Source organism: Zingiber officinale, chromosome 2B, assembly GCF_018446385.1.
Source record: "Zingiber officinale cultivar Zhangliang chromosome 2B, Zo_v1.1, whole genome shotgun sequence".
Taxonomy (NCBI): Eukaryota; Viridiplantae; Streptophyta; class Magnoliopsida; order Zingiberales; family Zingiberaceae; genus Zingiber; species Zingiber officinale.
Window position 1 is genome coordinate 58688275 of NC_055989.1, and position 15207 is coordinate 58703481.

Sequence of the window (15207 nt, forward strand, 5' to 3'; positions counted from 1 at the left end):
CTAGTCGAGTTTTCACAGTTCGGTCATACCCAGGCCTAGTTCTCTCAGTAGGCCAACTCCCGGTCAGCTTTAGAGTGATCTCACCATAGCTCTCCCTGCCCCTCAAGACTTAGGACGGGTGTTATACCTAACAGATCATCCCGAGCTACCCTAGTCATGCCCGGCCAGGATAGAAGGCGCTACATGAAAAGAAGGTCAGGGAATCATAATTGCCTGTCAAGGAATAACTGTTGTATGTCAAGGAATATTTCAATGGTCAGTAGTCATCTACGAATGGAACCTTCTTTCAGTCCACAAGAGGGTGCCACACTTCCTCCATCACTAGACAGGTCTAGACACCCAACATTCCCTGACATCAGTCAAGCTCCAGAGGTACACATTGTCATATAAAAAGGGAGGCCCTCTTCGTTGCACAGGTACGCTCTCTCGAACATTCGCACTTGTGTTATACTTTTCTTTCTCCTTTGTACACTATTTTTCTAGGAAAAAAGTACCTGACTTGAGTATTAGAGGGCCTACTCCGAGGACTTTTCCCCTTATTTCTAGCCTCTAATGTTTCGTATGCTTGTCTGAGTGCGCGCAAATTTCAAGTACCGCCGGATCAGTCATCATCGTCTGTCAGTGCCATGTGGAGGTCCATTCTTGGGGGTACATACGAAAAGGGTGTCCTAGTCGCCTCTCTATTAACACTAGCAACAGCTCATCCGACCTTCGTCTGACTCAGATTCTGAATAGGATCACAGGCATTCTCGAAAACCCAAGGAGAATTGTTACTTAGAGAGATTAATATACTTCACTAATTACTCTATTCATACTTTATTTCTATTTGACACTACCTTGAGCTCTTGAGGAAAGACCCACTCTTAGTGATCTCGAAAAAGGGGCTTGTTGGTGAAACGGATGAGACTGTACTCCCATGCCCCAGCTATAGTTCTACAAACTGATCCGACGATGTAGACCGAGATCCCTGTTCGCCCATTTTCCATGATCGCTGGCCAAGGGTCCTTGCGGAATTCATCGATGCCCTCGATATAGGCCTGTGAACAAGATAGCCACAATTATTTGTTAAATTTTTCACATCATTTTTAACAACTTGATGCATAAGTTACATACCCGGCAAGGAGAACATTTACTAAGATTGTAGCACCAACTGCAAGACCTGCTAATTCTCCAATCTAAACACCAGAAATGACAAATCAAGAACAAGAATTTGACCGAATCAAAATGACAGGGTGATAAAAGCTACGTTTGCTAGCTGATAGTGATCGCTATTGTTACTTAATCGTATCATTTTGACTCGAGAGTAGAAGCATCGCACTCACTGCTCTATTGTTAGTTGCCACTCTGAAGATGACAAACATCAAGTAGAATGAGATGATGAACTCAAGCACAAGAGATTGCACATCAGAGCCAGTCGGTATCGTCCCCAGGAAGTGTTCATGTTGCCCCCCGAACATCAGACACACCGTTCCACTTGTAAGGGTTGCCCCCACAAGCTGAGTAACTACATAAGTTAGCACCTGAATTGATTAAATGACAAAAGAAATTAAGATACTAGAACATGAAGATGTATAGATACTGCTATGTTTAAGGAGGGTGTGCTCAGAGTAGGAGATCTGTTTCCATGGGAACCTCCTTCATGTCGCAAAGGCAATGGTGATGACAGGATTCAGATGGGCACCAGAGATGTGACCGATAGAGTAGACCATGACCATGACCATGCCCATGATGCCGAGTCCCCAAGCGACACATAGTCCAGGGAAGGTGATCATTCCCTTGCTCAAGTTAACGGTGATCAAAGCACAACCCGCGAATATGAGGAAGTAGGTTCTGAAAATTTCATCAATATATTACCTATAAGAATTTTTCCAAACAAAATATTAACACTGAACATGATAGTGATTATCTTATAGACAAGATAAGAAATGAAATTAGGGGAGAAAATAAGAAGAGAACCGAAGAATACCAAAGAAAACCCCGTCATCTGCTAAAATAGAAATTTGTTAATAATAGAGGGGTGATTCATCGCTACACATATGCTTATATAGACTGTAGATCCCAAGATTAAGAAAAAAACAAATCCTAAAATATGGACCTCAATTTCAATCTTATAGAGAAAGAAAAGAGATCTTTCTAGAAGTTGAAATTAATAGAACAAAATATTGATATAGACAAACGAGGACCCAAAAATACTAGAAATACCAAAATTATCCTAAATACTAGAAAAATAAAAATTACTAAAAATAGTAAAGATGCTCCGAAAATGGCCTAAATGGTGAAATTTGGGCTTGAATTTGGCGGTTACAGATTGCCTTGTAACAAATGTAAATTTTGAAATTCCGTACACGAGCCACCGACAAAGATTGATTTTGAGTCATGAATCAAAAGTTATGACTCTTTAAAGTTTTGATTGATCTTGCATCAGTCATCTCAAATTGAAAAGAACTCACCCTCGAGTTCATAGTAGCTTCATCATAATCCACATAATAAGGAGTTAAATACTTTATATTGAAGACATCAGACGTCTTTAAATGACAAGGATGACACAACCTGCAGGCATTGTCGTTGATCTTTTGTAGTATCTCTCATGGTCCAATCTTCCAATCTTTGAGCTGGTTATACTCGCCCACAAGGAATGATCATGAGTCAATACATCCGAAACAAAGTCACCAACATCAAATAGCATCTGACAATGATGATGGTCAACACCTTGGTTTTTCTTGATATCTACCTCTTAAAGTAACTAATCTAAAACCTAGTCCTAGCGATCTACTACCACTAAATATTCTCCTTCTTGGATATCTTTCAGAGGTAGAGAAGCCTCTTACAACCTTTTATTACAACAATGCAACAAGAATACAATGGATGAAAGCAAATACAATGAGTATATACAACTTTATATGAATCTTTCTTTGGGTGTTTTCTTGTTACTTGGAATTGTCACTTGTTGGTAAGGAAATGCACCAACATTTCACTCTCAAACCTCCAAGAACCTACCTTGAAAAATCTTCTCAAACCTCACTTTTAAAGCGTTTAGGTCGAGGCTGATTTTTGCCTGTCAATCGACTAATTTTACCCATCAGTCGATTGATATAGTATTTGGCATTGTTCCTGTCGTTGAACATCCTCTGAACTTTCCAAAATTTGTCTGATTTTGTAGATCATTCTAACATTAGTTGACTAATCCATTCGAACAATTGATTGATAGCAATCAGTTAAATCTCACAATCGAATTGATTTACTTCTGTTCAACTCCTAATCAACATCAGTTGATTGATATCAACCATCATTCAAGTCAAACAGTTAAATCAACTTGCTTCTATTTGATTTTGATCTATATCAATCGACTAATATCAACCATTGATGTCATTAATCAAGTTGAACAGTTAAATTCTAAAGCTTTTGGATGATTTGTGAAACTATCAATCGACTAATCAAACATATTAGTTTGTAAGGAACAAGGGCGCTAGATACGCGTAAGCGCAGTGGAAAACATCTAGTTCCTTTCTAGAAGATCCATGCGAAAGGAAACCATATACTAAGTTTCTACATGAAGTGAGTTTATACCTTTGCTGTGTGCCCTTCGTAATCTCGACAGTAACGTTTCTTTAGATACAGATCTCAACGCGATCAGCACGTCCATGCCTCTACGGTATCCACACGAACACATTGTCTGTCCATCTAACGAAATCATGACTTGGAGAAGAAGTAACCTTTATTGTGCTAGCAACTACACAAGGTTGTTTTTGGGCAAGAGTGGAAGAAGGAAGAAGAGAAAAAACCAAGAAGATCACATCACCCAAAAGGTCAATTCATCTATATAAGGTGACTTCACAGAAGGGTTACTTTAACAAATAGGTCACTTCATCAAAAGGTTACTTTACCAAAAAAAAAAGGTTACTTGACCCAAAAAAAAAGGTTACTTGACCCAAAAAAAAAGGTTACTTTACCTAAAGATTACTTTTACAAATGGATTTTGTATTCATCCAATGAATACAAAAATATTTTTGTCTCTTGATCTTCCTTTTGATTAATGATAATATATTAATCTCTATTAATATTCATTAATCCTAATGGGTTGGATTTATAAGATTGGATTAACCATTAACCCAACAAGCCATTTACCCAATAAATCAATGAATCTAACTCATTACTCAATAAGTCTAATCTGAATTCATTCGAGTCTAACTCAATGTGTATAATTAGGATTAAACTTAACCTCATAATCCATCTCCAAATCAACATATTCTTTGTATGTGACCCAATAGGCTCTCGTAACGTTGGCAATGTATCTAAAATCATTTTAGATACATAGGCAATGAGTGGCATCTAGCAATACATCATTAGTACCCAAGTGACAAGAATGTCGAGATCCGGCCTAACCTTTTTGTGTCTATTATCTTATATGACTCGATCCTTCTATCATTGATATCTAGATTGATTAATGAGGCATAGAACATGTCATCCTCTTATCAATCTTTGTGTTTCTTGATCTCTAAGTAGACACACTCAATCAAATAAGCTCAATATCGCATATGTCATCATTTGAGCATGGTCATTCATTCTGTGTCTTACTAATCAAGGGGCCCATAGATATCACTTCTGTAATATGGAAGGAATAGATCTCATCTACATCACTCACATCCGTCGACATAACTTATTGTATACCTAGTAATCGACTTTATAGTCCACCTTGTTACAGGTGACGTTTACTGATACCAAAGTGCACAACTCCTTATGTAGGGAACCGTAGTGACTTCAGGTCTAAAGACTATTCATACCAATAGTCACATGAAAATGTTTATGACACTCATATAATGATTCATGAGATATTCTCATGGTGGGTCATTCAGTATATATTCTCTAATATATACTTATGTGTCAACCTGATATCTCTTATCCATAACTTGTTGGATTAAGTCATCTGTTGACCTACATGTTAGTCTTAACGCATTAATATTATCCTTGCATATTAATTCTTGACTAGGAATAGTTAAGAGTAGTGTTCTATGTATATCTACAATATCTCACTATTAATTCAACCAATTGATATGTTATAGATTAGAACCTCCTATTCTAGGGCATTATTATACTTATTCGTTCGACACTGAATTAAAATAAATATAATTACCAACTTTTTTTTTAATTAATAATGAACTATGATACAAAAGGAGCCCTTTACAATCATCTCATAATTGGTACTAGGGCTAATACTAACAATCTCCCACTAGCACTAGTGCCAATCACTGAAATATCTAATACCCAGTGACCTAGTATGACCATCGTGCTTCCTCTGTGCCAAAGCCTTGGTCAAGGGATCTGCAATGTTAGCATCGGTCAATACTCTACATATCCTCATATCTTCTCTATTGATAATCTCTCGAATGAAATGGAATTGTCGTAGTATATGTTTGGATCTCTGATGAGAGCGAGGTTCCTTAACCTGTGCAATAGCCCCATTATTATCACAATAGAGGTCTATTGGGTTCGCTATACTAGGAGCAATGTCAAGATCGACAATAAACTTCCTAATCCAAACTGCCACCTTTGTTACAGCTGAAGCAGCAATATACTCAGCCTCTGTTGTAGAATCAGTGACTGTGTCCTGCTTTGAACTATTCCAGCTCACAACACCACCATTTAAGCAAAATACATACCCTGACTACGATCTGTAATCATCCTTATCTGTTTGGAAGCTAGCATAAGTGTAACCCTTTACAGCAAGCTCTTCATCGCCTCTAAAGATCAAGAAATAATCTTGAGTTATTCTCAAGTACTTAAGAATATTCTTGATTGTTGTCCATGTTAGAATGTATACTAAAAGCCTAGCTTTTTGTATAAACATTTATTTTGAAATGAGAATCACATTAGTCAAATATCTGCATTTAGTTAAATGTAGTTGTCCATTTAATTTATATTATAGATAACATGGTGTGTGGTGTCACATAGAAGATCATGTTATCAGTTCCTTATAAATTATAAGTAGAAGCTCACAACCAAGATGGATTGGAACAAGCCATTGGAATGGTTGTAGTGTAATTTGGTACGAATTTATCTTGTCTGTCAAATTACACTAGTACACTATGTGTGTATAGAGCATGACCATTTGAGGTTGTTCATTTTATACTGACTGCATAAAAGAACAGAACCTCTGTTATTATATATGTGTTTACTCTTAATCCCGATATAATAACAAGCACATGTACTTAGTATTTATTTCTTTAATTTATCAAAGGGTGAGATTTATTTGTTAAATCAATATGCCCAATAAGTTGAGAAACAATATTATTTATATGGTGTGTTGTTGATTATAGAAGGAAATTGTATCGTATTTATTAGGATGATGATGTCCCCTTGAGGAGCTCATAAGGATTGTCATGTAAACCCTGCAGGTGGACTTAGTTTCAACATGACAATGAAGTTTGGTGGTACTACTCTTGGAGCTAGATGTTAATTAAGTGAGTTGTCAGTAACTCATTTAATTAGTGGATATTCGATATCTTAAACACAGGGAGATTAACGCACTCATGATAAGAAGGAGCTCATAATGTAATATGGGTTTGGTGCGGTAGTTCAATAATAACTCTTTAGTGGTATGAGTTATTATTGATGAACTTGAGTTGGGTGTTCGGGTCGAACATAAGAAGCTCAAGCTCATCAGGAGGCCAAAACCAATTCCTCCTCTAGGTCCCTGTTATAGCCTCTATGTATAAAGCCTCGCATCCACTCAAGTCATCCTTATGGTCGGCCACATCCTTACTTGGTGCCTAAGCAAGGGGTCGGCCACCCCTTGCTTGGTGCCCAAGCAAGGGGTCGGCCAAGATGGGTTTAAAAGTGAGTTTTTAATTTTTCAAATCTTTCTTTTTGTAGCCATCTACAATGTTTTAAAAGAGAAATTTTAAATTTTAAAAACTTTCCTTTTTTGAAGCCATCAACATGGTTTTAAAGAGAGTTTTAAAATTAAAAAATCTTTCCTTTTTTAGCCATCTACAATGGTTTAAAAGAGAGATTTTATTTTTGTTAAAACTTTCCTTTTTTGTAACCATGATTTAAAGGAGAGGTTTTAATTTTAAAAAACTATGATTTAAAGGAGAGGTTTTAATTTTAAAAACATTTCCTTTTTGTAGCCATCTACAATGTTTAAATGAGGGATTTTTAATTTTAAAACTTTCCTTTTGTAGTCATCCACAATAGGAAATTTAAAAGAGAGAATTTAATTGTTGTTTAAATCTTTCCTTTTTAGCCATTACCAAGGATTATAAAAGAGGATAGATGGTGCCTTTGAAATAATAATCATCTACACAATTTCTATTCCTCTTCTATTCTCCTTGTGGTCGGCCCCCTCATATTCTTATTCTCCCCTTGCTTTCTCACCTAAGGCCAGCGGCATCAAGAGGCTTCAACCATCTTGTGGCCAGCGGGTTGCAAAGAAGAAAGAAGAACAAGAGGTGGTGTTCCTAGCTTTGATCCCTTGGTGGCCGAAAGTCTTGGAAGAAAGAAGAACTTGGGTGATTTTTGCATCTTGGTAGATCATCGTCCACACGATGTCCAAGAGGAGGAGAGTAATGTAGAAGAAGATCAAGAGGTCTTTAAGTTACAAAGAAAGGTATAACTAGTTAATTGTTTCCACTGTGTACTAGTTTATTTTTCCTTTGTATTGATCCTGAAGTACCAACACAAGAGGCTAGCAATCTTGTGATTTGATTGAGGTCTCTGTAGTTTAACCTATGTTTTACTGTAAGGAGTTTAAATATTCAATTTCTTTAAAAGGCTTTGACTAGGAAATGGTGGATGATCTCAAACCCAAGAAGCCCGAGTGCCTCGCCAACGACCTGGAAGTCAATCCTTGAAATAGATATTTAATCAACTTTTGTAATATGGTTAAACTTCTGATGAGCACATGGGTTGAACTTGGATTAATAATGTTAAGTTTTGTTTGCAATCCAAGTTTAACTTCTGAAAAGCACATGGGTTGCTAGGAAAAGTTCTGTGCTTGTATAAATTTTTGTACAGGGGAAACAGAACGAAATTCCGAGTAGCGCCAACAGTCCAGTGACCTTTACTTGGATTTGACTGGTATAATGCATCATGTATAATGCATACGAGACATCTAGGTGAGTACAAAGCATGGTGTACATGATAGACCCTATAGCAGATGCATAAGGAATCTGATCCATGCGGTCCCTTTCTTCCTTAGAAGAAGGGCATTGAGTCTTCGAAAGACTCACACCATGTGACATCGGCAGAAATTCCTTTTTGGAATTCTGCATGGCAAAACATTTAAGCACTTTGTCAATATATGTACTCTAACTTAGACCAAGTAATTTCTTAGATCTATCTCTATAGATCTTAATGCCTAAAATGTAGCTGCTTCACCTAAGTCCTTCATTGAGAAACAATTCTCAAGTCAAGTCTTCACTTATTGAAGAGTAGGGATATCATTTCCAATGAGAAGTATGTCATCTACATAAAATATGAGAAAGATGATTATGCTCCCACTAATCCTCTTATAGACACAAGGTTCATCTTCATTCTTGATGAAACCAAACGCTTTGATTGCATCATCGAATCAAAGATTCTAACTTCTAGAAGCTTGCTTCAATCGATAAATGGATCATTGCAACTTACACACCTTTCGAACATGCTTAGGATCTACAAAATCCTCAAGTTTTGTCATGTACACATCCTCGAGTAGATTTTCATTAAGAAATGTAGTTTTGACATCCATCTACCAGATCTCGTAATCATAGTAAGCTGCAATAGTAAGCATGATCCGAATAGACTTGAGCATCGCAACTGGTGAAAAGGTTTCATCATAGTCTATACCATGAATCTATTTGAATCCTTTAGCTACCAATCTCCCTTTATAGGTATGCAAATGATCATCCATGTCAGTTTTCCTTTTAAAGACCCACTTACACCCAATGGGTTTGATCCCTTCAGGTGAATCAACCAAAGTCCATACTTGGTTAGTGTACATGAATTTCATTTCAGATCTCATGGCTTCTAACCATTTCTCTAAATCTGGGCCCTGTATAGCTTCTTGATAAGATGTAGGCTCATTAAGACCAACAAGCACTACATCACCGTGGTCAGATAAGAGAAAAGAATATCTCAGGTTGACGACGGGTCCTTTCAGATATGCGTAGAGCTTGTGCTACTTGAATAGGTTATTTCTCCATAATTTCTTGTGGTGCAACAAAATCATGATCCACAATATCTTGTGGTACCTATTCAGTTTCCATTAAGGCTTTGGTGCTAGTTTGTGCATCTTGAATTTCTTCAAGATCAACTTGACTCCCACTAATTTTTCTAGAAATAAATTCCTTTTCTAGAAAGACACCTGTTCTGCCAATAAACACTTTGTCTTGTGTGGGATTATAGAAGTAATATCCTTTTGTTTCCTTGGGATATCCTACAAAGTAGCACTTGTCTGATTTGGGTCCTAGTTTATCTTAGACTTGTCATCTAACGTAAACCTCACATCCCCAAATCTTCATGAAAGACATCTTGAGACTCTTCCTAGTCCCTATTGTATATGGTGTATTTATGACAGCTTTAGATGGAACGTGATTAAGAGTGAAAGTGGCCGTCTCTAGAGCATGTCCCCGGAAGGAAGTAGGAAGTTATGTTTGACTCATCATCGATCGTACCATATCCAATAAAGTATAATTTCTTCTTTCTGATATACCATTCCATTGTAGTGTACCAGGTGGAGTAAGTTGAGATATGATCCCACACTCAACAAGATGGTCATGAAATTCTTGGCTAAGGTATTCCTCACCTTGATCTGATTGAAGCGTCTTAATACGCTTACCAAGTTTTTTTTGTACTTCATTCTTGAATTCTTTGAACTTTTCAAAGGATTCTGACTTGTGTCTCATCAGATACAAGTAGCCATATCTACTAATATCATCAGTGAATGTAATGAAGTAATGATAGTCTCCTCTAGCTGCTATTCTAAAAGGGTCGCATACATCAGTATGTATGAGTTCTAACAAGTCATTAGCTCTTTCGCTATGTTCACCAAATGATGTTTTTGTCATCTTGCCTTGAAGAAAAGATTCGCATACCTCATATGATTCAAAATCAAATGAGTCCAAAAGTCCATCCTTACAGAGTTGGGATATGCGACTCTCATTTATGCGACCTAAGCGACAATGTCAGAGATATGTTTGGTTCAAATCATTAGACTTGAACCGTTTGGTATTTATGTTATAGATTGGGTTGTCAAAGTCTAGAACATAGAGTCCATTCACGAGATATACACTACAATAAAACATTTCATTGAAATAAACGGAACAACATTTATCCTTTATTACAAATGAGAATCCTTTCTTGTCCAAATAAGAAACAGAGATGATGTTCTTAGTTAAGGCAGGCACATAACAGCACTCTTCAAGTTCTAAAACAAGCCTAGTGGGCAAAGATAAGGAATATATTCCTACAGCTATAGCAGCAAATCTTGCACCATTACCTACTCGTAGGTCCACTTCGCCATTTGTCAAAGATCTACTATTTCTCAGCCCCTGTACATTAGTACAAATGTGAGATGCACACCCGGTATCTAATACCCATGAAGAAGAAATAGATAGATTGACTTCTATAGCATTTATACCTGAGGCAGAAGTCTCACTTCTCTTCTATTTCACTTCCTCAAGGTACAACTTGTAGTTCCGCTTCCAGTGTCTATTTTCACCACAATGGAAGCAGATTCCTTCCTTAGTAACCCCACCTTTGGGTTTCAATGCATGAGTCTTACCCTTGCCTTTGGCTTGGATCTTACCTTTACCTTTAGGCTTCCACTTGCTTTTTCCCTTTGGAACCATCAAAATGGTACTAGATTTTGCCTTCTTAAGGTTCAATTCAGTAGTTCTCAACATGCTGAACATCTCAGGCAATGACTTGTCAATTTCATTCATGTTATAATTCATGACAAATTTGTTAGGTTTTTCGGGCCGCGAAAACCACTTTTTCGCGTCGCGGAAACCCCAAAACCCCGCCACCGGATCCGTGCGAAGAATAAAAGTTTGTAAAACTACGAGTACGAGTTTACCAACCTATAGATCTACACTAGAACTATATGTTAAAGAGTTTTACCCTCGTAGCGTGCCCTTCGCGAGTCCCGCTTGTCCAAGGAGATGTCGGATCTCAAGTTGTCAAAGTAGACAACTCTCTATGCGTATCCACACGAACTAATTAGGTGGAGAAGACCATACAATAGGTGTGCTAGCACCTAGGTGGTTCGGCCAAGGAGAAGAGGGAGAGGAGAAGGAGAGCTTGAGGAAGAAGATAGAATGAATGAGAATTACTCACAAAATGAAAACCCCCTCACCTAGCATTAGTGTGGCCGACCACAATTGTAACTCATTCTCATTTAATGTGGCCGGCCACATTAAATGGAAGGAGACTTGTAACCTCCATGAGATGGCACACACATGTCCTAGCTTTGATGATGTGGCACATCATCATTGGTTCTCCTAATGCCAACTCACAAATGATGTGGCATAAAGTCAAGTCAAACTTGACTCTTCCTCTTCCTCTCAAGTCAAGTCAAACTTGACTTAATCTCTCTCATGGTTGATCTAATCCAACCATTTAATTCAAGCCAATTTAATATAATGAATCTAATTCATTTAATTAAATTGATTCAATGAGTCATAATCTAAATTAGACTCATTGAACACATGAATCAACTTGAGTCCAACACAATTAGCCCAATTAGGATTACTCTTAATCCAATTTGATTCATCACATGAATCTAATCCTCTTGGTTCATCATATGAACCTAATCTCCATCTAATTGTCCTTAGTGTGTGACCCTATAGGTTCTTGTAACGTTGGCAATGCCCCTAAATCCATTTAGAAGCATAAGTAATGAGCGGTATCTAGCAACACATCATTACTACCTAAGTTACAAGAATGTTGAGATCCAACATCACCTTGTGACTACTAATTGTGATTCCTCACAATATATGACAAGTGTCCTTCTATCCTAGACATCTAAATTGATCAATGTGAGGCATAGACCGTGTCATCCTCTGACCAATCTAAATCTTGATCTCCAAGTAGACTCACTAAATCAAATGAGCTCAATATCTCATATTGACTCATTTGGGCATGGTCATGCACTTTGTGGTCTCACTCTATCAAGAATATCGATGTCGCTCCTGTCATATAGGAGGGATAGATCCCATCTACATCACTCACATCCCTCCGCATAATTTGTTACATACCCAGTAATCGCCTTTATAGTCAACCCAGTTACGGGTGACGTTTGACAAAACCAAAGTACATAACTCCTTATGTAGGGAACTATGGTGACTTCAGGTCTAAGGACTAGTAGTCATACTAATAGCCACATGAGAAAGTATATGAAACTCATATTATGATCCATGATACTTTCTCATGGCGGGTCATTCAGTATACGTTCTCCAATGCATACCCATGTGTTAACTTGATATCTCTATATCCATGACTTGAGAGATCAAGTCATCGAGTTGACCTACATGCTAGTCTTATTGCACTAACATTGTCCCTGAATGTTAATACTCGACTAGGAATGATTAAGAGTAGTGTTCCCTATATCATCTCACCATCGGTTCAACTAACCGATTGATATAGGTAAGAACCTTCTACTCAAGGATGCTATTATACTTAGTTTATTTGGCACCAATACAAGTAAGTATAATAACAAAAAACAAATGCCTTTATTTATATAAGAATATGATACAACAAGTCCATAATACAATCATCAAATGATTAGCTCTAGGGCTCTAACTAACAAAATTAACTGTAGCTTTCAGGCAATGATTGCAAAATAAAGCCAGTGGATAATCCTTGGTCTAGTGGAAATCCCAATCGTTATACGTTCTCCATATACCCGATCATTTTGAGCACATAAGGCCCTATGGGACTTCCTTCTTGCATTCTACATTGAAATAGAGCCTTGGAGATCTCAAATCTCTTATGCCTTGCTTGTCCTTGATATAATTATCTAAGATGCTCAACCATATCATAAGAATCCATGTTCTCATGTTGCTTCTGAATCTCAAAGTTCATGGTGGTGAGCATAAGGCATGATACATCTAATGCATCATCTTGATGCTTCTTATAAGCATCCTTATCAGCTCTAGTGGTAGTCGTGGGGGTGCATTAGAAATGGGATGCTCTAGGATGTACAGTTTTTTTTCTTGCTTGAGAACTATTCTCAGATTTCTGTACTAGTCCAGGAAGTTAACTCTATTGAGCTTGCCCTTATCAAGGACAAATCGTAGAGAGAGAATATTCGACGTATTTGTTGACATGGTGATCAACAATAATAAAATGTAGAAATAAGTATCATATTTAGGTCATTTAATTAGGTATTTAATTTGTTGGGTTTTTCGGGCCGCAAAAACCGCTTTTTGCGTTGCGGAAACCCCGAAATCCCCCCCCCAACCGGATCCGTGCGAAGAATAAAATTTCATAAAAAACTTCGAGTATGAGTTTTCTAACCTAGATCTACACTAGATCTACAAAGGAGAAGAGTTTACCCTTGAAGCGATGCCCTTCGCGTATCCCACTCGTCCAAGGTTCGCCGGATCTCGAGAGTATCAAAGTAGATACTCCTCTATGTGTATCCACACGAACAAATGATGGAGAAAACAACTAAAAGGTGTGCTAGCACCCTTAGAAGTTTCGGCCAAGGAGGTGGAGGAGAGGGAGAAGAAGATGAGAGCTTGAGAGGAGGAAGAAGAAGAAATCAATTAGCACACAAAATGCACTAAATTTCCTCTTTAAGTGGTCGGCCACTTCAAGGCTTGTAACCCCCATGGAATATCAAGAGTCACAACTCTTGGTAACTCCCATGAGGTGGCATTTGGTCAAGTCAAACTTGACCAAATGAAGAAGCCTTGATGATGTGCCATTGGTCAAGTCAAAGTCAAGTCAAAACTTGACTCTTCATCTTCCTACTTAAGTCAAGTCAAACTTGACCACTTCTCTCCCTTGGTTGATCTAATCTAACCATTGGTTCAAGTTAATTTTAATTTAATGAATCTCTATTCATTGAATTAAATTAATTAAATGAGTCTAAGTCTAAATTAGACTCACTTAACACATGAACCAAATTGAGTCCAACTCAATTAGCACAATTTGGATTACTCTTAATCCAATTTGGTTCATCACATGAACCTAATCCTTTAGGTTCATCAAATGAACCTAATCTCCATCTAATTATCCTTTGTGTGTGACCCTATAGGTTCTTGTAACGTTGGTAATGCTCCTAAACTCATTTAGAAGCATAAGTAATGAGCGGTATCTAGCAACACATCATTACTACCCAAGTTACAAGAATGTTGAGATCCAACATCACCTTGTGACTACTAATTGTGACTCCTCACAATATATGACAAGTGTCCTTCTATCCTTGACATCTAGATTGATCAATGTGAGGCATAGACCATGTCATCCTCTAATCAATCTAAATCTTGAACTCCAAGTAGACTCACTCAATTAAATGAGCTCAATATCTCATATTGACTCATTTGGGCATGGCCATGCACTTAGTGGTCTCACTCTATCAAGAATATCGATGTCACTCTCGTCATATAGGAGGGATAGATCCCATCTACATCACTCACATCCCTCCGCATAATTTGTTACATACCCAGTAATCGCCTTTATAGTCCACCCAGTTACGGGTGACGTTTGACGAAGCCAAAGTACGTAACTCCTTATGTAGGGAACCATGGTGACTTCAGGTCCAAGGACTAGTAGTTATACTAATAGCCACATGAGAAAGTATATGACACTCATATAACGATCCATGATACTTTCTCATGGCGGGTCATTCAATATACATTCTCCAATGCATACCCATGTGTCAACTTGATATCTCCATATCCATGACTTGTGAGATCAAGTCATCGAGTTGACCTACATGCTAGTCTCGTCGCATTAACATTGTCCCTGAATGTTAATATTTGAGTAGGAATGATTAAGAGTAGTGTTCCCTATATCATCTCACTATCGATTCAATCAATCGATTGATATAGGTAAGAACCTTCTACTCAAGGACGCTATTATACTTAGTTATTTGACACCAATACAAGTTAGTATAATAACCAAAAACAAATGCCTTTATTTATATACAAGAATATGATACAACGAGTCCATACAACAATCATCAAATGATTGGCTCTAGGGCTCTAACTAACAATCTCC

At 37.5% G+C, this 15207-nt stretch overlaps 1 pseudogene; it reads right to left on the reverse strand.

Moving 5' to 3' along the window:
• Window positions 1-832: 832 nt before the first annotated feature.
• Window positions 833-15207, reverse strand: part of LOC122048292 — an 88372-nt pseudogene continuing 73997 nt past the window's right edge.